The following is a 23,984-nucleotide window of genomic DNA, read 5'->3' as shown; positions in this document are numbered from 1 at the left end:
TATCTATCTATCTATCTATCTATCTATCTATCTATCTATCTATCTATATGTCCAGTAGCACCTTAGAGACCAACTAAGTTTGTTCTTGGTTGGTCTCTAAGGTGCTACTGGACATATACATATATATTGACTGTGTCAGATCAACATGGCTACCTACCTGACTTTGCTATAGTTCAGTGTCCACATACCTGTGAATAAGCCCTTTTCAAATAGGATTTACTTTTGCATAAACATGTATCGGAATGTGCTATAAGAATCGTACGATGGAGCAGAGGTCCAGCACCTGCCAACCCAACAGTGGCCATGCACATGGTGAGTTTTCCTTTTCCTTTTCCAATAAATACTGTTTCAATGTGTCAATAAAAGCAAAGTGTTTTATCAGGAATATCAGGAGATAACAAGAAATGATGATAGAATGTTAAAACTAGGAGAATCTGATATCATGGGACGGGTGGGTATTCTCATGAGCCTATTCCCTGCTCCTTGCACTGGAAGCCAAATCGCAGATGGGAAAATTTATATTTGATTGTAATATACCATATAATAAAAAGAAAACTCAAACATTTGTGGCATATTAAAATCCTGTATCTTTGCTTTCCTTGACTGCAATGTGATTCACTAAATCACCTATAGACACTCTTATAAAAATTTAATTAATTTCCAAAGACCAGACAAAGCACTTGTCTGGTCTCCTTATAAATATTAATCAACACTGGTAATTCTTAAATCCCAGAATAAACACTGATTCCTTTAATCCAACTGTGTACCTGAATTACACATTCTCTCCTAAAAAACAACTCGGTACAATTAAATCCTGCTACTAATTAAAGTTGGTACAATTAAAAGTAGAATGAAATGCAATCACTACTTCCACAGAACAATGCACAGTTCAAAAAGATGAAAAATATTTTCAATGAGGGCACTTAACTGGGGTGTTTTTTTGTTTTTGTTTTTGTTTTTGTTTTTGATGAAGATACTTCTCTCAGAAGAAAGAGATAGGCCCCAAAGGGGCAATGAAAATTATTTATTTGGCAAAGACTCTTGTTTAGAGGCAACAGGTTGAACCCAAATGATAGCTCAAGCAGTCCTCTAAACATCTCAGAAATGTTTTAGCAATACATTGAGGGAGGAGATGAAAGCTAGAATGTTTCCTTCTTCTAATAAAGCTCTGAGGGAGACAGGAACCAAGAGCTGATTTGCATTTAACACTGAATACTTTTAGGAGAAAAGTTGAGAGGTTTTGTGGCGGCAGAATCAGCAATGCATTTAAGGTATATTTCATGCCAGTTTCTCTGCCAGACTCAGACCACATCTTTTGTATTTAGTTATAATCCGGGGGTCACCATAACTAATGGTATTCCAGTTTGGTAGCAGTGTTTGTGGCACATTTACTTGGCCTCATGTGTACGGCCATCTTTAGCCACTATCAGCATGCTGGAGAGTCAGACAAGAGAGAAAAACTGGGAGGAGGAAATCAAGGTTTCTCGTGGGAAAGTGCTCTGAAAAACATGACAGTGGTGGCGGCTGCTGCTGTTTGAAAGGCAGGAGGCAGCAAACATCAGACTTTTGTATCCTTCCTTGGCTCTTTAGGTCTCTAAGCAGCTAGAGCCATCTGCTTCCCACATGAGCACACATAACGTGGTCAAACGCTTAGGAATGAAGTGAAAATTCCCACATTGTGCCAATTTCATTTATACTAGTGCTTGAGCATTATGCTTCACTTCTCAAAATTTGCTAACTGAAGGAAATAATTTAAGGGTGGATCGACACTCGTGGGTTTAACATTAAGGAAGGGTTAAGGAATGGTTTTGATAACGTATGACGTCCTACTTTTAATGCTCATTATGCATTATTAAAGTGTGACACCAAAGGGCGCAGGAGAGCAATCAGCGATAGCCTTTTGATGGGGGGGGGAACAAGGTAAAAAATGCTTTAATTAACAAGTATGTCCTGTGATGTTTTATATAATATCATTCTAATAATGTTAAACAGGTCAGTGTAGATGCAGCCTAAGTCTTTTGTCAGCAACTAGAAGAACTGTCAGCTACTCAGATTTTATTAAGAAGGGTTTTTGACTATAAAAAACCCAAACACTGACACTGCTTCCAACCATCTAATGTTCAAAGTTCAGAACCAGTTTTGTGGTCATGAGCTTCTGTTTTCAAGGGCACACTAATACAACACTTACTGAACCATTTTGCTGAAAGGGATATGGCAAGAAGCCAGGTGTCCTGTGGCAGATTCAGGGCACCTGTCAGTGGACTCAAGGAAATGGTTACGTAACAGCACTGTTTATTATAAAAAAGGGAGGAAACGAACAATAGCATGGAACAAAAACAAGAGGTGAAAGCCATTTTGTAAGGAGAATAAAAGGGCAGGAATGAAAAGAAACTCCAACCTTTACGATTTTCTAAGCTATCAAAGTTAATTTGCTAGTTTCTTTTGAAAAAAGAAAAAGAGCTTTTTTTTAAATTCTAGGGACATAATGCCAAAAAGTAAAATCAACTCTTTTTGCATTTTAAGAACATTTAATTACCTAAAGTGAGACAAAATGTTCCACTTCTTAGACTTAAAAAGTTTTCCCAGCAGGCCCATAAGTCCTTAAATATACCAGAAAGCGAACCATCTATAGTCCACCATGACACTTTTGCACCTGTCTGAGTGTCACATTCCAAAGACCGAGAATAATAGAGTTGGCAGGAACCCCCCAAGGGCCATCTAGTCCAACCCCCCTGCAGGTGTGGGAATGACTTCACTGTCCACCAATAGCTCAGCTGTTTAGAGCCTGGTGCTGACAATGCCAGGGTTGCAGGTTCAGTCCTCATAAAGGACAGGTGCATATTCCTGCATTGCAGGGGGTTGGACTAGATGACCCTCAGGGTCCCTTCCAACTCTAGAATTCTATTATTTTAAGCTGCAAATATGAACATACCCTAAATCCGTGGGGAAACGTAGCAAGACAAAAGAGACTCCTTTTAGGACTGAATGCTGGCATAGGCAAGAGTGAGCAAGGAAACAAAAGGACAAGGTTTCCATTGTCCTGATAAAAATTCCCCTGTTCCTTTCTCCATTCTCCTTTCTTCTTTTGCCTGCTCGTTTATGACCACTCCCATTGCCTCTTTATTTCAACTACTTCTGCATATTAAAATACGGAATACCATTATGCTGATGCCAAAGTACAGCAAAATTCTAGAGGGCAAGAAGTGGCAGAATAGAAGACTCCAAGCTCATATAATAGCAGCACTGATGAAGAATATTTAAATTCAGATAATGTGCGCTAGCAGTTCCAGGCCTTTTTGCTTCACATGCAATAATTAATAAGTTTCTTTGTTCCTTTCTCCCTCTGTTTGTCTGCTTTTAGGGAACTAGAGGCAGACAAAAGCTGTCATCTGCCATCACCACTTAAACCCCCTTTTTCATCATGGCAGAAAGATCACAGGGCTAACCCTTAGCCCTAAGCGTTGTCTTTGAACAAAGTTAAAAACAAGGAATTATTACAGGCCGTTATATATTTAGATGTGTGTTAGTTATTACTATGCAGAGGAGTTTCCCTTAAGTTTATTCACTCTCCGCCGTCTCCTGTGGCCACATGTCCACATGCTTTTAAGCAGAAGGAAAGGCCAACTGTGTTCATATATATGCCAAATTGAAAGGTCCCATTTTCAAAGTTGCTGCATCCCTGGACTCCTAAAGCAAATTCTGAGGAAGATACTCATTAGTGGACCAATCTAGCACCAGGCTCCCTGTTTGCTGTTGTACAATTTTTTCCTCAGAGACAAATAGGTGGGTCGGGGGGTGGGGAGGGTATAAGATTGGAACAGGTAGAAACTGTATCTTGGGAACTGGCATGCCAGCACAAGCAGACTTAGTAGCAGTCTCGTCCATGTCCATTTGGTATCAAAGTGAGCACAGAAGTGAGTAAATGAGTGAGCAAATATGGCTGACTTTGTGTTGCTTTTATTTTTGAGGTTGTGATATTTGTTGGGATATTCCATTCTCTCCCCACCCTGTGTCTGTCTGTCTGTCTGTCTGTCTGTCTCTCTCCACACACACACACACACACACACACATTTCTAGAAAAAGAGATGCTGAAACTCACCATGAACGCCTCCCTTGCTCTCTCATAATGGCAAAGGCACACCTGAGTTCTGGCAAGTTCTGGCTGAAAAAAAAGTTCTCTCTCTCTCTCTCTCTCTCTCTCTCTCTCTGTGTGTGTGTGTGTGTGTGTGTGTGTGTGTATGGTTGTCATTGCACACCCACTGGAACATTTGTGGTGCTGGACGTTGTGTCGTCTGTATGCATAGAACTGTAGAGTTGGAAGAGATCCAGAGGTTTATCTAATCCAGCCCCCTGCGATGCAGGAATCTCAAGTCAAGCATCCCTGAGTTGAGGAAAAAGAAGAGGAGGGGGGAGGAGAGAAAAATGGGTGAGGATGAAAATGGAGCACTTGAAAGGGGATGCAAAATGTGGGGGGAATAACAGGGGTTGGCAAGTGGAGCCAGCAGGAATGCAGCCACGGGCACTGCACTGTCCATATAAGAGAAGAGGAAAAGCACTGGGTCCAGTGGAGTTGCGTAAACAAACTTTGGGGGCATTCAACCTCTTAATTGTTTCCAGTATTGTTTTGCTAACTGGCTTTGCCACCAGCCTCTCTGTTCCTCTGGCATTTACAGCATATAGATACAGGTATGTGCTTTCTATTTATTTTGTTCATTATCACTGGAGTGATGTACCACCTGGCCATACTTCACAGCTGCTTGCCCTTGTCATCAATATCAGAATCATTGATATCACATTTACCATTCAGTATATATAATACAAGTGGTAAGAAGGGTTTCACCACACATCAGGTAAAAGTATTTGGCAATATGGGTGATAAATAAAAATATAATTCCATGTGTGTTTCTAATTCTGGAAACCAAGCTTTACAAGGAACGGTTAAAGGAGTTGGGCATGGTTAGCCTGGAAAAGAGGAGAGTGAGAGGAGATACGATATCCATCTTCAAATATCTAAAGGGCTAGCCCATGGAAGAGGGAACAAGTTTGTTTTCTCCTGCTCTGGAGGGTAGACCCCGAACCAATGGGTTCAAGTTGCAAGAAAGGACATTCCAACTCAACATTGAGAATGGACTCCCTTGGGAAGTGGTGGACTCTCCTTCCTTGGAGGTTTTTAAGCAGAGGTTGGATGGTCATCTGTCAGGGATGCTTTAGCTGAGATTTCCCCATTGCAGGGGGTTGGACTAGATGGCCCTTGGAGTCCCTTCCAACTCTACAATTCAGTAATTCCATTTCAGCTTTTTCTATAGCCCTCCTGTGGCCCTTACTAAATAGTTAAGGAGGGTCTTACGCCTCCATTATATTAGCACTGGCAAAGAAGCAGTTGGACTTGGCAGAATCATGAATTGTGGATTACAAGTGAAGTAGCCACAGCAACCCATAGAGGCCCCCTGACCTGCCTTTCTTAATTACAATGAAGCTGAATGTTGGAAGATTTAGGAGAGATGCAAGATAAGAGAAAGTCCTTCTTCGCGCAGCACAGTCCAGCTATGAACCTTGCTCCCCCAGGAGGCAGGGCTGGCTACCCATTAGGATGGCTTTAATGGGGGGCTAGAGAAATTCACGGAAGAGATGGGTGTCAATGACTCCCAGCCCTGATGGCAGCAATGCTTCTGGATGCCAGCTGTTGGAAACCACAAGAAGGGAGGATGCTTTTCTGCTCATGTTCTGCTCCCTGGTTTCCCTTGAGGGCATCTGGTGGGCCACTGTGAGAACAGGATGCTGGACTAGATGGGCCACTGGCCTGATCCAGCAGGACAATTCTTGTGTTCTTGTGTTATTACAAGTCCAGCAGGTGGCACTGCCTATCAGCTTCCTTGTGCAACTCAACATGGAACAGAATGGGGACAAAACTGGAATGAGCGTCCTCTGCCTGTCACTCACTCTGGCCATGCCAATTATGGGTCTCCCTGCCTTCCGTCCTACCAGTCTCAATGAGCATCAGCCAGCACTACAAGCAGCCAAATTAAATGGATATACACACACATCCTTTCTGACACTGGTTTTCCATTGCTGGCCCAGTCATTCTTTGCACTGCCTCCTAGTAACTCTCCGCCATGAGCCAGAGCTTCCTCCATTACTTCCTTTCCCCCATAGGCAGTCCTCCCTTGAGCAGAGAACTCTGCTTTGGTGGAAGCTGGGTGCACCTAGCTGTGTGCACAAAGGTGCAATTGCATCAGGCCCATATTATTTTAAAGCCATCGCTTGCAACAATGCCTGTAATGATATGTAATTTGAATGATTTGCATGGATAATTTGAACTCTATATTAATTTGAACCCTATACATTATCCCCCTGGCAGAATCAAAGCTCCAGTACATTATCTGAAACTGCAGTAGTATATAGACCTATTTTATTAGCTGAATATATTTGCCCTTCATTTTATGTTCTCATTTCAAATCTCCTTTTTGGAAATTTGAAAGCATAGTAATGGAACATTCTGAGGAAGAGAAATCTAATATAATCTCTGTTCAGCATATCAATTAAAACTGTTTGTGATTCAAGAAAGCAAAGAGATGCCTACGGTTTAAACAAATCTCACAGTTTTTCCTTCTCAGCCATGGGGGCAGGGAACCTCATTCATCCTTACAAAAAAAAGCCAAAATACTTGATTCACTACAAGTATTCCAAATCAGATTAGGCCAAAGGACCACCAAGCAACGAACCAACCCAGACCCTGTGATCATCATCTGAGGCCTTTCTCCATGGCCTCCTCCACAAGAGATCCGTGAGGTGCTTGCCTGGCACCTTCCTTATACACCTTTAGCCGCCAGGCAAAACCTTTCCTCTTCATCCAGGCCTTTGGCTATCATCCTGTATTCTTTAAAATGTGCTTTTATTGGGAGGGGGGCCAGGTTATTGGTTTGTTTTGTTCTTGCATTGCTGGGGGTTTAACTAGATGACCCTTGTGATCCCTTCCAACTTTACAGTTCTATCTCTATGTATTTTGTGTTTCTACCTCATATTTTTATGCTGTGAACTCCCCTGAGATCTTTGGATGAAGGTGGGTATGCCAATTTAATAAATAATAATGGGCAGATGGAATAATAATGGGAGATGGAAGAACGCACGACAGGATCCTAGTTGTCAGGTCTGAGTACCTGATTCACCTAACAGAGTGGGATTCATAGCACCTCATACACAGGGAGAGCAGCTTCCCTGATACTGCTGGCTTTGCTTTTTGCTGTTCTTTTATGTCTTCAAGTATAAAAATAGTACATGTCGCTTTACTCATCCTCAGTAGAATGCTTCCCTGTTGATGCAGTTCATTGCCAGGTTCTCTGTGGAAATCTGTTCAGGAAGTGTCTCCGTTTGGCATCTCTGAAATTTTAATTTAGCAGTCATGCAGCTTCATTAATTTGTGCTATATTTGTGTTGCTCGGGACAGCAGGGCCACTTGAAATCAGGGCAGCTGCGAGAGGCATTTATTACATCCCTGTCAGCGGACTGGTTCGCACATGCAAGTTCACCCCTTGAGAACTGAAACATCCCGTGGCGACTGCCGTTTGCGTCTGAGGTATCCTTTCAGTGCGATGTGGTAGCGAAGAGGGTCCTGGCATTTGACCAAGGAGTTGTGAGCTCAAACCCCTGTCAGCGGGGAAAGGGGAAGCCATGTCCAAGTAAGGATGGGTTAAACATGTAAAAAATAAATCTAACACCGTAGTGCAATGCTTTTTTTCAACAGACTCCTTGGCAAATAACCAAGTGCTTAGAAACCACGTGTGAACTGGCCCAGTGAGTTTGTGTGCTCATGTAGAATGAGGAATCAAGCTTGAACTAAAAGCGAGAGTTTGATCAGCTCGGAGATGTGCTATCAACGCCTGTTAATGTGACCTTACGAAGTGCCAACAGCTTCTCCTTTTCCACCACAAGATGGCAGTACCTTTGAAAGAATATCCTCAGTCTACAGTAATGGAAAATACAGGCAGATGAGTGCCCATTTGGAAGTGGAGGGAAATTAGGTAGCAAGTTTCTCCACCCCTGGCATGCAGAGGTAGTCATTTGTGAATTAAAAGAATAGCTTCAAAAACAAGGTTCCTGACAAAGATCTGGTGGGCTTGTGCCCTAATCAATTCCCTAATCTCTAAATGCGACAAGACTGCATTGTTTTGGCTGCAGACACTGACAGGGTTGCCCTTCTGGAAACTGAGCTCAGATTATGTTGATAACAGTTGCAAAATGATGGCAAAACTTCACCAACAAGTGGGGTTATTTAAAGCGGGAGAAAGTGTTCCCAATGTGTGCCCCTTTCGGCTCAGTTTGGATGTACTGGGAAGGCACCTAGGCATATAATTGGAGGCAGGCATGCTTCAGGTGGCGCTGTTGGTTAAACCACAGAGCCTAGGGCTTGCCGATCAGAAGGTCGGTGGTTCGAATCCCTGCGACAGGGTGAGCTCCCGTTGCTCGCTCCCTGCTCCTGCCAACGTAGCAGTTCAAAAGCACGTCAAATTGCAAGTAGATAAATAGGTACCACTCCAGCGGGAAGGTAAATGGAGTTTCCGTGCGCTGCTCTGGTTCGCCAGAAGCGGCTTAGTCATGCTGGTCACATGACCCGGAAGCTGTACACTGGCTCCCTCAGCCAATAAAGCGAGATGAGCGCCGCAACCCCAAGCTCGGCCACGACTGGACCTAATGGTCAGGAGTCCCTTTACCTTTATCTTTATGCTTCAAAATGACCCAGCAAGCTCTTATCCCAAACCTCTGAAGCTGGCAGGAGCTGGGGCTGCCAGCTGACCGCACGCCCCTCAAACTGCCTCAGAATATTGACAGCAGAGAGCGACACACAAGTGTGACCCTTTCGTGGCCAGCCAGGGCTGGAATGAGGCAGAAGAGAAGGAAGTAACTGCAGTGCCTTGAGTTTAAGGGATGGATGCAGTTTGCTGCATTCATGCCTAAAGCCAGGGGAATAGTTTCTGGTTACAGGGAGAGAGCTAGATCCTCTCTCTCTCTCTCTCTCTCTCTCTCTCTCTCTCTCTCACACACACACACACACACACACACACAACAAAAAACACCACCAGAAACTGCAGATAATAGTTCTGGTTGGTTGGCTGGTTGGTTGGTTGGTTGGTGCTTGACGTACAGTATAATCCTATGTATATTTACCTTACTCTGAATTCAGTAGAACTTATTTCTATGGGGCATCCTCCCAGGTAGATGTGTATAGAGTTGCAGCCTATTTACTATTATTATTATTATTATTATTAATTAAATTTGTATACTGCCCTTCATCCAAAGATCACAGGGCTGTTCAAATCATAAATATGCAAATATACAAAACTAACCTTGAGTGGACTTCAATAGAGCTACTCTATTTACAATAGGGTAATACATCAATTTGAGATTATGCTCAAATATTATCCGCCTTTCCTATAAACCGTGGCACATGCAAAGCTGGAAAGGTGTGCTATAACTGAATCCAAAGCGCCATCTGCTGGCTCCAGAAACAGTTACATCTGAGTGCTTTCTTACTCGGAAAAGGAACTCTAAAAGTTCAGAAGGAAAATTTCTGATAAAAGAACTAACTTGCAGCCCTGTATCCGCTATAGCCTGGAAATTCCAAGAAAGCAAAATCACTGTAATTTTGAAAAGTTCAGTCTGCCACCTAAACTCTAAATGGTGCCTGGTTGTATCACAGCACAGACAATAGCCTGGTCCTTGATCCTGGGAACCATCATGCAAAATTTGGTTACGATATCTTAAGAGTTGTCTAAATGCATAGCCAATGAAGGCTTCGCTTTCCAAAATTTGAATGCATGCACATACGGTAGACAGAAGGGATGTGGGTGGCGCTGTCGGTTAAACCACAGAGCCTAGGGCCTGCCAATCAGAAGGTCAGCGGTTTGAATCCCCACGACAGGGTGACCTCCCGTTGCTCAGTCCCTGCTCCTGCCCACCTAGCAGTTCGAAAGCACATCAAAGTGCAAGTGGATAAATTAGGTACCGCTCCGACAGGAAGGTAAATGGCATTTCCATGTGCTGCTCTTGTTCGCCAGAAGCAGCTTAGTCATGCTGGCCACATGACCTGGAAGCTGTACGCCGGCTCCCTCGGCCAGTAAAGTGAGATGAGCGCCGCAACCCCAGAGTCGTCCATAACTGGACCTAATGGTCGGGGTCCCGTTACCCTTTATGGTAGACAGAAGAAGCAGACAGTAGGTGCTGATACCAGACATTTCCTCTCCCACCTCCCCAATGCCCATGAATAGAATTTGCTAACATTTATTTCCTACTGATTTTCTATATTTATACCCCACTCTGTCTTGGTGGCACATGTTGACGTACCTGCCCAGGGTGAAGCACTTGCTTCATGCAGAACCATGGGACAGAGGGGAAGTAGAAGAAGGGAGGTGCTCTGTCTTAGTGGCTCAGCAAGTCTTTCTAAGTGTTGGGCCTGACAGGGAAGGGAGCATCATTTACCTCTTCTTTACTCAGAAAAATAGCTTGGGCTGGAACATGTCTGTCCACAAATGGCTTGATCTCAGAAATGATCTCAGAATTGCATTAGGATGGCAGTAGGAAGCAAAGAAGGAAAATCTAAACAATAGTATGGTTGCAAAAGTAGACTTATTAATGGCATCTGCCTGATGGGTGCTTTACCTGTAAGTAGAGTTCAGGCACCAGCAGCTATTTTTATATGCAAGTAACCAAATCTCAATAGTATAAATCTCCTTACTTCCCCCAACTTGTTGGTTTCTCTTTCTCCTCTCTAGAGGTGGCTTTCTACAAGGTGCTTGCAACTAGGAAGGGAGGGGTGATTTGATCCAGTTCACATTTAAAGGTGAACTCACCAAATTCACGTTTTATGAAACAATGTGTGAACTGAAACAGAGCTATCTGAATTTTGTAATGGAGTTTTCCAGTCAAATAATGTGCACAAAATTGCAAATATTGGGGCAAAGTGTGCAAAGATATGCATATATCAGTGAAAATAAAATACAAAGATGCATTATATTGGGGAAAACGGCTTTGTAAAGATGTGTATAGTGGGTTTTATTGTTTTTTGCTATAATCTGTATTTGGTTTATCAATAAATTCTGATTTGACTTGATTAGGTAGGAGAAATTTGAACAAAAAAACTGATTGCATTTCCTGATGGCATTTAAAAATAAATCATTCACAAACTGATATAGGAAGGTAAAGAACTGAACTTATGATTGGAAAAATGAGAAGCTGAGAGAAACCAAAACTGACATATCTGCCCACCCCATTTACAACCCCAATATATTTCAACTACGTCCTCACTCCAGCTAATACATTCCCTTTCTTGTGTACTTGAGGCCAGGGGTGCTGATCAGATCCCAGCCTCACAAAACGGCTCAGGGAGGGTGGCATGAGGAGGACGCCATGCGCCCTTTGATCAGCCCTCACTGAGGGGCTGGGATGGAAGGGCACATGGCTAGTGCATGCTTCTCATGTCACCCTCCACGGACCCCGAGGGGCTGGCTTAGGGAGAGTGGGGTAAGGAGGGCTCAAGAGCCAGGCTGCGATCAAAGGGTTTTGCTCCAGCAGCAAGGGCCAGGCTGGTGCCACCCATACAACGCCCCTCCTTTGAGGCAGCTATGGCAAGTGAAATGGGGGGGGGCACTTGTCCCCGTGCAGCCCTGTGCCACCTACTTTTTCTTCCAGTTGGGCCAACAGTAGGGCAGCATGTATGTAGCAAACCCAAAAATGCCTTATCTTCTGAGTTTTCGCCAATAAAACTCAGAAACGAGAGGAGTTAGGTGTCCAGCGTTCTTGCAAAGCAATAGGATAGCTCCACAAAGGTTGCAACCCCACCCAGTGGTCCAGGCAGCAGTATTTATAAAGTTTCAAACAAAGCATTTCAATTTCCACCAGTCATATACCGTATTTTTTGCTCTATAAGACTCACTTTTCCCTCCTAAAAAGTAAGGGGAAATGTGTGTGCGTCTTATGGAGTGAATGCAGGCTGTGCAGCTATCCCAGAAGCCAGAACCATCTGGCCTGGGGCGGGGCCTGAAGCCTCACAAGGACTGCTTGCTGCTTGCTGCCGCTGCCCAGGAGGACTCCCCTGAGTGAGTGCCTGAGGGCCCTGCTCTTGCCACTTACCATCTGGCCTGGGGTGGGGCCTGAAGCCTCACAAGGACTGCTTGGTGCTTGCTGCCCAGGAGGACTCCCCTGAGTGAGTGCTTGAGGGCCCTGCTCTTGCCACTTACCATCTGGCCTGGGGCGGGGCCTGAAGCCTCACAAGGACTGCTTGGTGCTTGCTGCCCAGGAGGACTCCCCTGAGTGAGTGCTTGAGGGCCCTGCTCTTGCCACTTACCATCTGGCCTGGGGCAGGGCCTGAAGCCTCACAAGGACTGCTTGCTGCTTGCTGCCGCTGCCCAGGAGGACTCCCCTGAGTGAGTGCCTGAGGGCCCTGCTCTTGCCACTTACCATCTGGCCTGGGGCGGAGCCTGAAGCCTCACAAGGACTGCTTGCTGCTTGCTGCCGCTGCCCAGGAGGACTCCCCTGAGTGAGTGCTTGAGGGCCCTGCTCTTGCCACTTACCATCTGGCCTGGGGCGGAGCCTGAAGCCTCACAAGGACTGCTTGCTGCCTGCTGCCCAGGAGGACTCCCCTGAGTGAGTGCTTGAGGGCCCTGCTCTTGCCACTTACCATCTGCCCTGGGGCGGAGCCTGAAGCCTCACAAGGACTGCTTGCTGCCTGCTGCCCAGGAGGACTCCCCTGAGTGAGTTCTTGAGGGCCCTGCTCTTGCCACTTACCATCTGGCCTGGGGCGGGGCCTGAAGCCTCACAAGGACTGCTTGCTGCCTGCTGCCCAGGAGGACTCCCCTGAGTGAGTGCTTGAGGGCCCTGCTATTGCCACTTACCATCTGGCCTGGGGCGGAGCCTGAAGCCTCACAAGGACTGCTTGCTGCCTGCTGCCCAGGAGGACTCCCCTGAGTGAGTGCTTGAGGGCCCTGTCTTGCCAATTACCATCTGGCCTGGGGCGGGGCCTGAAGCCTCACAAGGACTGCTTGGTGCTTGCTGCCACTGCCCAGGAGGACTCCCCTGAGTGAGTGCTTGAGGGCCCTGCTCTTGCCACTTACCATCTGGCCTGGGGCGGGGCCTGAAGCCTCACAAGGACTGCTTGCTGCCTGCTGCCCAGGAGGACCCCCCTGAGTGAGTGCTTGAGGGCCCTGCTCTTGCCACTTACCATCTGGCCTGGGGCGGGGCCTGAAGCCTCACAAGGACTGCTTGCTGCCTGCTGCCCAGGAGGACTCCCCTGAGTGAGTGCTTGAGGGCCCTGCTCTTGCCACTTACCATCTGGCCTGGGGCGGGGCCTGAAGCCTCACAAGGACTGCTTGCTGCTTGCTGCCGCTGCCCAGGAGGACTCCCCTGAGTGAGTGCCTGAGGGCCCTGCTCTTGCCACTTACCATCTGGCCTGGGGCGGGGCCTGAAGCCTCACAAGGACTGCTTGCTGCTTGCTGCCACTGCCCAGGAGGACTCCCCTGAGTGAGTGCCTGAGGGCCCTGCTCTTGCCACTTACCATCTGGCCTGGGGCGGGGCCTGAAGCCTCACAAGGACTGCTTGGTGCTTGCTGCCTGCTGCCTGCTGCCCAGGAGGACTCCCCTGAGTGAGTGCTTGAGGGCCCTGCTCTTGCCACTTACCATCTGGCCTGGGGCGGGGCCTGAAGCCTCATAAGGACTGCGTGCTGCTTGCTGCCTGCTGCCCAGGAGGATTCCCCTGAGTGAGTGCTTGAGGGCCCTGCTCTTGCCTCTTACCATCTGGCCTGGGGCGGGGCCTGAAGCCTCACAAGGACTGCTTGCTGCTTGCTGCCGCTGCCCAGGAGGACTCCCCTGAGTGAGTGCTTGAGGGCCCTGCTCTTGCCACTTACCATCTGGCCTGGGGCGGGGCCTGAAGCCTCACAAGGACTGCTTGGTGCTTGCTGCCACTGCCCAGGAGGACTCCCCTGAGTGAGTGCCTGAGGGCCCTGCTCTTGCCACTTACCATCTGGCCTGGGGCGGGGCCTGAAGCCTCACAAGGACTGCTTGCTGCCTGCTGCCCAGGAGGACTCCCCTGAGTGAGTGCTTGAGGGCCCTGCTCTTGCCACTTACCATCTGGCCTGGGGCGGGGCCTGAAGCCTCACAAGGACTGCTTGCTGCTTGCTGCCACTGCCCAGGAGGACTCCCCTGAGTGAGTGCCTGAGGGCCCTGCTCTTGCCACTTACCATCTGGCCTGGGGCGGGGCCTGAAGCCTCACAAGGACTGCTTGCTGCTTGCTGCCTGCTGCCCAGGAGGACTCCCCTGAGTGAGTGCTTGAGGGCCCTGCTCTTGCCACTTACCATCTGGCCTGGGGCGGGGCCTGAAGCCTCACAAGGACTGCTTGGTGCTTGCTGCCACTGCCCAGGAGGACTCCCCTGAGTGAGTGCCTGAGGGCCCTGCTCTTGCCACTTACCATCTGGCCTGGGGCGGGGCCTGAAGCCTCACAAGGACTGCTTGGTGCTTGCTGCCACTGCCCAGGAGGACTCCCCTGAGTGAGTGCCTGAGGGCCCTGCTCTTGCCACTTACCATCTGGCCTGGGGCGGGGCCTGAAGCCTCACAAGGACTGCTTGGTGCTTGCTGCCACTGCCCAGGAGGACTCCCCTGAGTGAGTGCTTGAGGGCCCTGCTCTTGCCACTTACCATCTGGCCTGGGGCGGGGCCTGAAGCCTCACAAGGACTGCTTGCTGCCTGCTGCCCAGGAGGACTCCCCTGAGTGAGTGCCTGAGGGCCCTGCTCTTGCCACTTACCATCTGGCCTGCGGCGGGGCCTGACAGGCCTCACTAGGACAGTTGTTGTTACTGCCGGAGGGGCAGAGTGTTTTTAAAATGTTTTTTTTAAAAAAAAAATTATATGTGGGGGGTGGGGGTGGGATGGATGTTTGGTTGGGCTTGGGGATTATTATTTTTTTAATTATTATTTTGATGTCTTGTAATTTTTACATTTTTTGTTTGTATTGTTTTATTGGTTTTGTTTGTTTAAGGTGTTATTTTGTTCTTAGGGGGAGGGGTCAGGGCTGCCAGGGAATGGGCCCCAGCCCACAAAATGGTTGGGGCATGTTCCACAGGGGGGGATGCACTGGGACAACCGATCTCAGTGATCACGGGTAGGAGGAGGAGTTACGCTAAGACTAGACCATGTCATTACAGAGGGGGCAGGTTTAGTCGTTGTCTGAGGACTATCCCTGCCTCCGGGTCTGGTCCTGACCGGATGGATACTAGAATCAGCAAGGGATACCCACATGACCTGAAGGTGCTGCTGTGCAATGCCAGGTCAATGATTCATAAGACCACTGCCATCCATGACTTGATCATGGATGGAGGACTTGACCTGGCATGTGTAACAGAGACTTGGTTGGATGAAGCAGATGGGCCTGTCCTTGCCGCTGCTTGTCCACCAGGTTTCTCTTACGCACAGCAACCCAGGTCATGTGGGCGGGGAGGGAGGGTTGCAGTGATTTTTAGGAAGTCATTAGTTTGCACCAGGCGTCCTATTGGGAAGACCCAGTTTTCCGAGTGCATGTTCTGGAAGTTGGGCAATAGAGGCAGTACAGGATTCCTTTTGGTGTGCCAACCTCCCCGCTGCACCAAGGATTCCCTGCCCGAGCTGCTTCAGGTTGTGGCGGATGTTCTCCTGGAGACACCTAGCTTGGTTGTCCTAGGGGATTTTAACATCCATGCCGACACGACCTTACAAGGGGCCGCTCAGGACTTCGTGGAAAGCATGGCCTCCATGGGGCTGTCCCTGCATAAGTCTGGCCCAACCCATAGCCGCGGACATGCCTTGGACCTGGTGTTTACCTCTATGGATGTTGGTGATCTGACACTGAGTAAAAGCGAAACGAAAGAAGTGCCATGGTCAGATCACTTCCTGGTGCAACTGGACTTCTCTGCGACCCATCCCCTCTGCAGGGAGGTGGGACCAATTTGGATGGTCCGCCCCCGCCACTTAATGGATCCAAATGGTTTCCAGAGAGTGGTAGGGGATGCTTTATCCCATGTTGATGGCCTTTCAGCCGATTCCCTGGTGGCCCGCTGGAATGTGGCGTTAACCAGGGCTATTGACTGTCTGGCTCCGAAGTGCCCTCTCCGATTGCATGGAGCCCGGACAGCCCCGTGGTTTTCCATGGATCTGAGGGCAATGAAACAATCGTTGAGACGGCTAGAGCGCCGGTGGCGGATAACTCATTCCGAATCTGACCGGACACAGGTTAGAGCTCAACGTCGAGCCTACCAAGTGGCGATAGTGACGGCGAAGAAGAATTTCTTCACCGCCTCTATTGCATCTGCAGAAAACAGCAGCAGGAGACTTTTTCAGGTGGTTCACAATTTAGTGGAACCACCTGCAACATCGGGGCCCAGTACAGGCCACATGTTCTCCTGCAATGATTTTGCAAAGTTTTTTGCAGATAAAATCGCTCAGATTCGGGAAGAAGTAGACTCCACCGTGGGAGCAGGGCCGGGGCGGGAGAGTGCTAGAGTTCTGTCTAGTCAAGTTGAGTGGGATCAATTCCAATCTGTTACCTCCGAGGATGTGGACAGGCTGCTTGGACGAGTGAAGCCAACCACCTGTCTCCTGGATCCTTTCCCATCCTGGCTTATAAAAGCTAGCCGGGAAGGACTGGGCGATGGGCTTCGTGGGGTGGTGAATGCTTCCCTCCGTGAGGGAGCCTTCCCAGACCCGCTGAAAGAGGCGGTTATTAAACCACTTCTTAAAAAACCATCTTTAGATGCGGCCACGATGGCCAACTATCGCCCAGTTTCAAATCTTCCATTCTTGGGCAAGGTGATTGAGTGAGCGGTTGCCGAACAACTCCAGGCACGCCTGGAAGAAGCGGACCATTTGGATCCCTTCCAGTCGGGATTCAGGCCTCATCATGGGACTGAAACTGCCTTGGTCGCACTGGTTGATGATCTTCGGCGGGCTAGGGACAAAGGTGAGAGCTGTTTCCTAGTTCTGCTGGATCTCTCAGCGGCGTTTGATACCATCGACCATAACATCCTTCTGGACTGTCTAGAGGGGCTGGGAGCTGGGGGCACTGTCATACAGTGGTTCCGCTCCTTCCTCCTGGGCCGTGTTCAGAAAGTGGTGGTCGGGGATGAGTGTTCAGACCCCTGGGCTCTCACTTGTGGGGTGCCTCAGGGTTCTGTCCTCTCCCCCATGCTTTTCAACATTTACATGCAGCCGCTGGGAGAGATCATCAGGAGGTTTGGGCTGGGTGTTCATCAGTATGAGGATGATACCCAGCTCTACCTCTCTTTTAAATCAGAACCAGTGAAGGCGGTGAAGATCCTGTGTGAGTGTCTGGAGGCGGTTGGAGGATGGATGGCGGCTAACAGATTGAGGTTGAATCCTGACAAGACAGAAGTGCTGTTTTTGGGGGACAGGAGGCAGGCAGGTGTGGAGGATTCCCTGGTCCTGAATGGGGTAACTGTGCCCCTGAAGGACCAGGTGCGCAGCCTGGGAGTCATTTTGGACTCACAGCTGTCCATGGAGGCACAGGTCAAATCTGTGTCCAGGGCAGCTGTTTACCAGCTCCATCTGGTACGTAGGCTGAGACCCTATCTGCCTGCAGACTGTCTCGCCAGAGTGGTGCATGCTCTGGTTATCTCCTGCTTGGACTACTGCAATGCACTCTACGTGGGCCTACCTTTGAAGGTGACTCGGAAACTACAACTAATCCAGAATGCGGCAGCTAGACTGGTGACTGGGGGCGGCTGCAGAGACCATATAACACCGGTCTTGAAAGACCTACATTGGCTCCCAGTACGTTTCCGAGCACAATTCAAAGTGTTGGTGCTGACCTTTAAAGCCCTAAACAGCCTCGGTCCAGTATACCTGAAGGAGCGTCTCCACCCCCATCATTCTGCCCGGAAGCTGAGGTCCAGCGCCGAGGGCCTTCTGGCGCTTCCCTCATTGCGAGAAGTAAAGCTACAGGGAACCAGGCAGAGGGCCTTCTCGGTAGTGGCGCCCGCCCTGTGGAACGCCCTTCCAGCAGATGTCAAAGCGATAAAGAACTACCTGACATTCAGAAGACATCTTAAGGCAGCCCTGTTCAGTGAAGTTTTTAACGTGTGATATTTTATTGTATTTTTGCTTTCTATGGAAGCCGCCCAGAGTGGCTGGGGAGGCCCAGCCAGATGGGTGGGGTATAAATAATAAATTATTATTATTATAGAACAGCAAGAGGGATCGCTGCTTTCGCTGCGCAGCAATCCCTCTTGTTGTTCTGCCTTCTGAGATTCAGAATATTTTTTTTCTGGTTTTCCTCCTCCAAAAACTAGGTGCGTCTTATGGTCTGGTGCGTTTTATAGAGCGAAAAATACGGTACATCATTACCTCATTGATAGACCAATCATATGCATAAAAGTATTTCTCATTACCTCATTCCAAGTTATTGGACTTGTGCACAACATTGGCTAATTCTGCTGACTAGGCTCTGATTCCCACCCTGTTCCATGGCCTTCACATGAATACTCTGCGTTATATAAAGTTTTTTGTGTGCATGTTGTAGCAACTTGTGTTTTAGCTTTTGTGCTGTATCTTGTGATTTACGTACAGCGGAACCTCATGTTATGGATGGGATCCGTTCCGGAGGCCTGTCCATAACAGGGAACTGATGCAAGCAGAAGCACTACGTCGGCACATGTAAGCACTTCTGCACATGTGCGAGCGGCAAAACCCAGAAGAAACCCGTTTCGGTACTTCCGGGTTGCCTCAGGATGCAACACAAAAACACATAACCTGAAGCAGACGCAACATGAGGTATGACTGCATTAGCAGTTTTCCTGCCCCCAATGAGGGCGGCACATGTTGCAAAATTATCAGTTTCATAAAGTAACAAGCTACCATAAGTTCTCAATTAGAAGCACACTCAAGGATTTACAGGGGTACACATTATCACATTTATTGTGGCCCTTTGGGCCACTCCCACATGGAGACTGGTGCCCTCAGCAGGCCCATTATTTTCACTTAATATTTCCCTGCTGCCATCACTCCCCTTAACCAAAAATAAAGCTCTTGACCGGCATAGGACTCTACCTCTCTTTCACAAATGGCAAGTGCACAAGTAGAGAAGGCAATGCATGAAATAATTTAAAAAATCCAAAGAAAACCAGCCCTAGAAGTCCCTCTCACTCACAGTTTTCATAAAAGGTCCTCCACCAAAAAAAGATGGAGTAGCCACACCAGGTGGAATCAGCCATGATGGCACTGGCTGCTGCGCTTCTGCTTGGGCAGTTTCGTTCTAAGAGACCCTGCAAGGGATACAGCCGCAGCTGGAGGAACGGGCAATTAAGACAGATCTAGTCCCAGGCCTTTCAAGTGATCTTGAGGGTGCAAGTTCTGGAAGCCCTGCTCTCTGCCATGCAAACCTTTATCTACCTGGCCTGGGGGGACGGGGCCAGGCTGACTCCAGCTACAAAAGCTGACTCTTGGGCAGGAACATTCTTTAGCTGGTTTTGTTGGGGGGGGGGGTTGTTGTCATTATTGATATTAATTTATTGTCTATCTTTAAATTGTATTACAATTTATGGGGAAATTTGTTGCACACTTTTTGATGTGTTTTATTTATAGCTTATGACTACTTTTGCAATTATCTAAATCTTCTCACATTGTAAGCCACCTTGACCAATGCTATTTTTCTAGAAGAAGAGGTGCCAGAACTCATCATGAACGTCTCCCCTGTTCTCTTAGAATGGCAATGGCGCCCACTTGAGAGGTGCCAGAACTGAATTCTGGTGAGTTCCAGCTGGGGGAAAAACACCCTGGTTTTAACTAGGGAAAGGTGGCTACAAATAAGATGGTGATGAAAGAATCGCACAAGACCAGCAATAATTGTTTGTTTATTTATTTATTTTCTGTGGCAGATGACTTAATTTCAAGCCACAAGGCAGCTGTGGTTTCCCTCCATTTAAAGAGACAAAGTTTTGTCACTTTCTTGAAGTGCTGGCAGAGCCGCAAGTGTGTCCTGGACCACTGGCCCAAGGGGATGAGTTCCTGAGCGGCAGAGAGACTCCTCCAGCTTTGCTCACCAACTGTTTTTTGGCCTATCCCCAGTGGCACTCGTAACATAAAGCAGACTTGCTGGATCCCAACGACACCAGTTCATTCCTTCTTGTGAGAGTAGGTAGCCTAAGGACCCTAAAGGAAGTAGTGGAGATTCAACTCCTTTAAGCAACCCAAAGATTGTTTGAACCACCAGGCAGTTGCAAATAGGGGCACCATATGGGGCAAGGAGCCTCCCCCCCAAAAAAAAAATTTCAAGGAGGGAGCCAGGCCCCCTCAATATTCTGTGGCAACGTGCACACACCATGTGACATGCTCATGTCAAACACATAAACCGCCCTTCTCTCCACTTCTATTTTATGCCCACGTTTCTGTAGGTCTTTTAGAATAATTAGGGAATACTCTTTAACTAAGGTGTGTATGTATTGTAAATTTGCTACCTGCTACTACTGTAACTGCTGTCTAAAGCAGCATTTTAATATATTCTGTCACTCCTGTTTTATATAATAAACCAACCTTTCTTTCTTTCTTTGTGTGAGAGTTTCTTGTGGGCATAAAGTAAAGGGTTAACACCTTCATAAGAAGCACACGCCATAACTCCAGCAAAAGAATGGAAACCTCTCAGCAATATGTATATGAACACACTGGCTGTGCACATGGGAGTCCAAGTACACACTCGTAACAGAATGACGCTGGTTATCTGGATCTGTTTTTCAGAAACAGCACTTTCAGGAGCAAGTGTTGAGAGGGAGCAGATGTGCAGAAAAAACATAGTTTAGAGCCTCAATCCAGATCAGAAGCCTGTTCCAGGTCAGAGGCCAGGAGCTATGGTACTTTTCATTCTAAAGAAAAAGGAGCCAGTTTAAAAGACCCTTTAAAGGTGTGGTTTGCCCTTAGAACTATCCTCCTTCGCTCAATCTCCAACTGCCTGAAATGTAAAACTTTCCACAAATTAATTTTCTATTGTTAATAACTTAAAATGTTGCGGGGAAAATCCTGAGAAATGACTGCTAAGTTTTGGTAGCAGACTTCTTTAAGATTCTGGACACATCACGGGTGAGAAAAATAATAAACGGACAGAGGCAAACAGAGATAAAACATAATGAAATTCATTTTCTGTACGCACAGCAAGACTGTGATAGACTCGACAGGAAGAGATCCAACAGGAAGATTATGACACAGCCCTTTCACCATCTTCAAATACTTTTTCATCTAATAGGGAGGCACTAGATCATCTTCTCAGCAATGGCATTTTTGCTTTTCCTTAAAGTACCTTTTTATGTTAGTGACAGGGAACAGTGGGTGGCTGATCATGGCGTTGGCATCATGCAAGACTTACTGCTGTTCCAATGGCAAAAAGCATCCGTTTTTGTAAGCAACTGGGGTTGTTATCCTAGTCTTCCATTTGAGAGAAGAGTTAAACCACTTAGAAATTCATGCATGCATGGTACAGCTTGGAAACAGCAAGTTAAGGCATCAGTCTAACTTCTATGCAATGTAAACAGGCAACAAATTCACATAATATTGTGCTTACTTACAATTGCGCCTCCAGACACCCACTCTTTCCCTTTTCTTTCCATTCAGTCTCACTGTTCTGCAGGTTGGCCTGCAGAGCTGCCCAATTATTACATAGGTTAGAGCAGGGGTAGGCAACCTAAGGCCCGGGGGCCGGATGCAGCCCAATCACCTTCTCAATCCGGCCCACAGACGGTCCGGGAATCAGCGTGTTTTTACATGAGTAGAATGTGTCCTTTTATTTAAGATGCATCTCTGGGTTATTTGGGGGGCATAGGGATTCGTTCATATATTTTTTTTCAAAATATAGTCCAGCCCCCCACAAGGTCAGAGGGACGGTGGACCGGCCCATGGCTGAAAAAGGTTTCTGACCCCTGGGTTAGAGGCTCTTCTACAAATCATCCCACCTTCTGAGGTGGGAATATGCATTGTGGTACCCGATCTGTACAGGTACTGCCTGCCTGGCACCAACTGCAATGTTTTCAAGTGTGATGAAAATACCCTTTTTATTTGCCCAGGCCTCACATCCACCCCAAGCCAAACTGGGGCCAGCAAGTGCACCATCCCACCTAGAAGCCCCTGTCTTAGCTAAACACAGACAATAAACCCAAACAAAACATATTGTAGTTTGTAGCATACAATGACTCTTCCTAACAGTAGAATTACAAAACTGTTGCTTGTGTATCAAATATGAAACCTGCAATGTTCACATCAAGGAGGAATGCTCCCAGAAACAGGTCTAAATTCCTCCTGCTCCTGGGAGCGAGTTATGACCCATAACCCAGGCAGGACATAAAAGAACCACTGGCCAGGATAGGGGAGAAGTGTAGAGTTCCTTCTAGCACATACCTGGCATTTGGATTGGGAAACTGCTCTAAGCAGATGTTGTAGCTGACACTGAAACCCTGCTCTCCACCCTCCTATAGAGTTATATGACGTCTGGGTGCACACAAAATCATCAGATATGCCTGGGAATGCTTGAGTCCCCACTCACCCCCCGTCTCCAAAACCAAGAACTTCTACCAGGTCAACGCTCACCTTCTTCCTCAGACTGCATCTTCTTCTTTGGTGGACAGGGGAGGCTATAGCAACCTCACTGGTGATCCTGTCTGCTTTGGAGATTGGAGGGACACTCTCTTCTATAGTGGTGATCTCTGCCGCTTTGTGCCCGAACTCAAACTTACTATTACTATGTATTCATTTTTAATAGTAAATGCCAAACTCTGGTGCCTTGGAGAAGAATCACTGAAACCACCTGCTACCCACAATGCACTATAGCAGTGTTTCCCAACCTTGGGCCTCCAGCTGTTTTTGGACTACAACTCCCATCATCCCTAGCTAGCAAGACCAGTGGTCAGGGATGATGGGAATTGTAGTTCAAAAGCAGCTGGCGGCCCAAGGTTGGGAAACACGGCACTATAGTACATGTTCTCTTTTTTGTAATCTTTTAAGATGTGGCAGACACAGCCAGGACTCACCAGCGCCTAGTCCCAGAAGCACAGCCCAATTCTGACAATCATATTGCAGTCTTTGCTTCCTCAAAGTAGCATCCAAGTCAGACAAGATATGGAAAGAGAGCTGACTCTACTGCTTCTGACAGGAGGTGCCTCAGAATATCCAAATATATCAAAAGTGGATGACGGATGAACACTTCAGTGGATTAGGGCCGACACAGGCAAATAGAAAAAGCAAAGTGCAAATGGCGCTTTTCAGGGCGGTCTATGCATGTATGCAATGCAGAAGCAGCCGTGCTTTTCCCTCCACCCATCACACAGAGCATACATGTACATCACAACCAGCAATATTTTGAATGCACTGCTTAGGTCCCCACCCATGTACTGTGTGGGTTTGCACTGTTGTTGCTGTTTTTCCAGCAGAGGAAGGGGTAACGGAAGAACCTCACATGCAGTAAAGTTTAACAGAAAAGCAGATATTGACAAGGCAAAGCAGAAGACTCCCAAGAAACCAAGGGGGCATCTTTTGCACAAGCAGAGCTCCAGGTTACACCATGTAAGGCATAGCATAAGAAACACAGCAGTAATCTGACTAGGCCTAGTGGAAGCATTTCTAGCAGAGCTCCTCTCCATCAGGATGTTGTCAGCGGCTCCTGGCTGGTTGCTCAGGAAAGTATAAATATAAAAGTTTCTTACTGTCCTGTTTTATTTCAGTCTTTACAGAGAGAGGCTATAGAACCCAGCCTCTTGGATAATGGCATTGTCCTGAGTGATTTTCCACACACACACCCATCTCTCCCACTTCCTCATTCATCTCCTATACAAGTACTGCTAGGTGCCCTCTGTCTTTGAGCTCTTTGCTCTCCTACTTTTAAGGCTCGCCAGGTTCTGGGAGAGGAAGGGTCTGGAATGCTTTCTAAAGACACTGGGTCAGCCAGGTGTTGTTCTGGCTCTCCAACTATTTCCCAGCTTTC

At 47.5% G+C, this 23,984-nt stretch overlaps 1 long non-coding RNA gene across 1 annotated transcript in view; it reads left to right on the top strand.

The window, feature by feature from the left end:
• Positions 1–23,984, top strand: part of LOC309350038 — a 191,364-nt gene that overhangs the window by 890 nt on the left and 166,490 nt on the right. The gene's annotated exons all lie outside the window — the stretch shown is intronic.

The sequence above is a fragment of the Podarcis erhardii genome (genome assembly GCF_964252035.2).
Source record: "Podarcis erhardii genome assembly, chromosome: 9".
In the NCBI taxonomy this organism is placed as follows: domain Eukaryota; kingdom Metazoa; phylum Chordata; class Lepidosauria; order Squamata; family Lacertidae; genus Podarcis; species Podarcis erhardii.
Note: the sequence above shows the minus strand (reverse complement) of the source record. Positions and strands in the feature narration are given on the sequence as shown.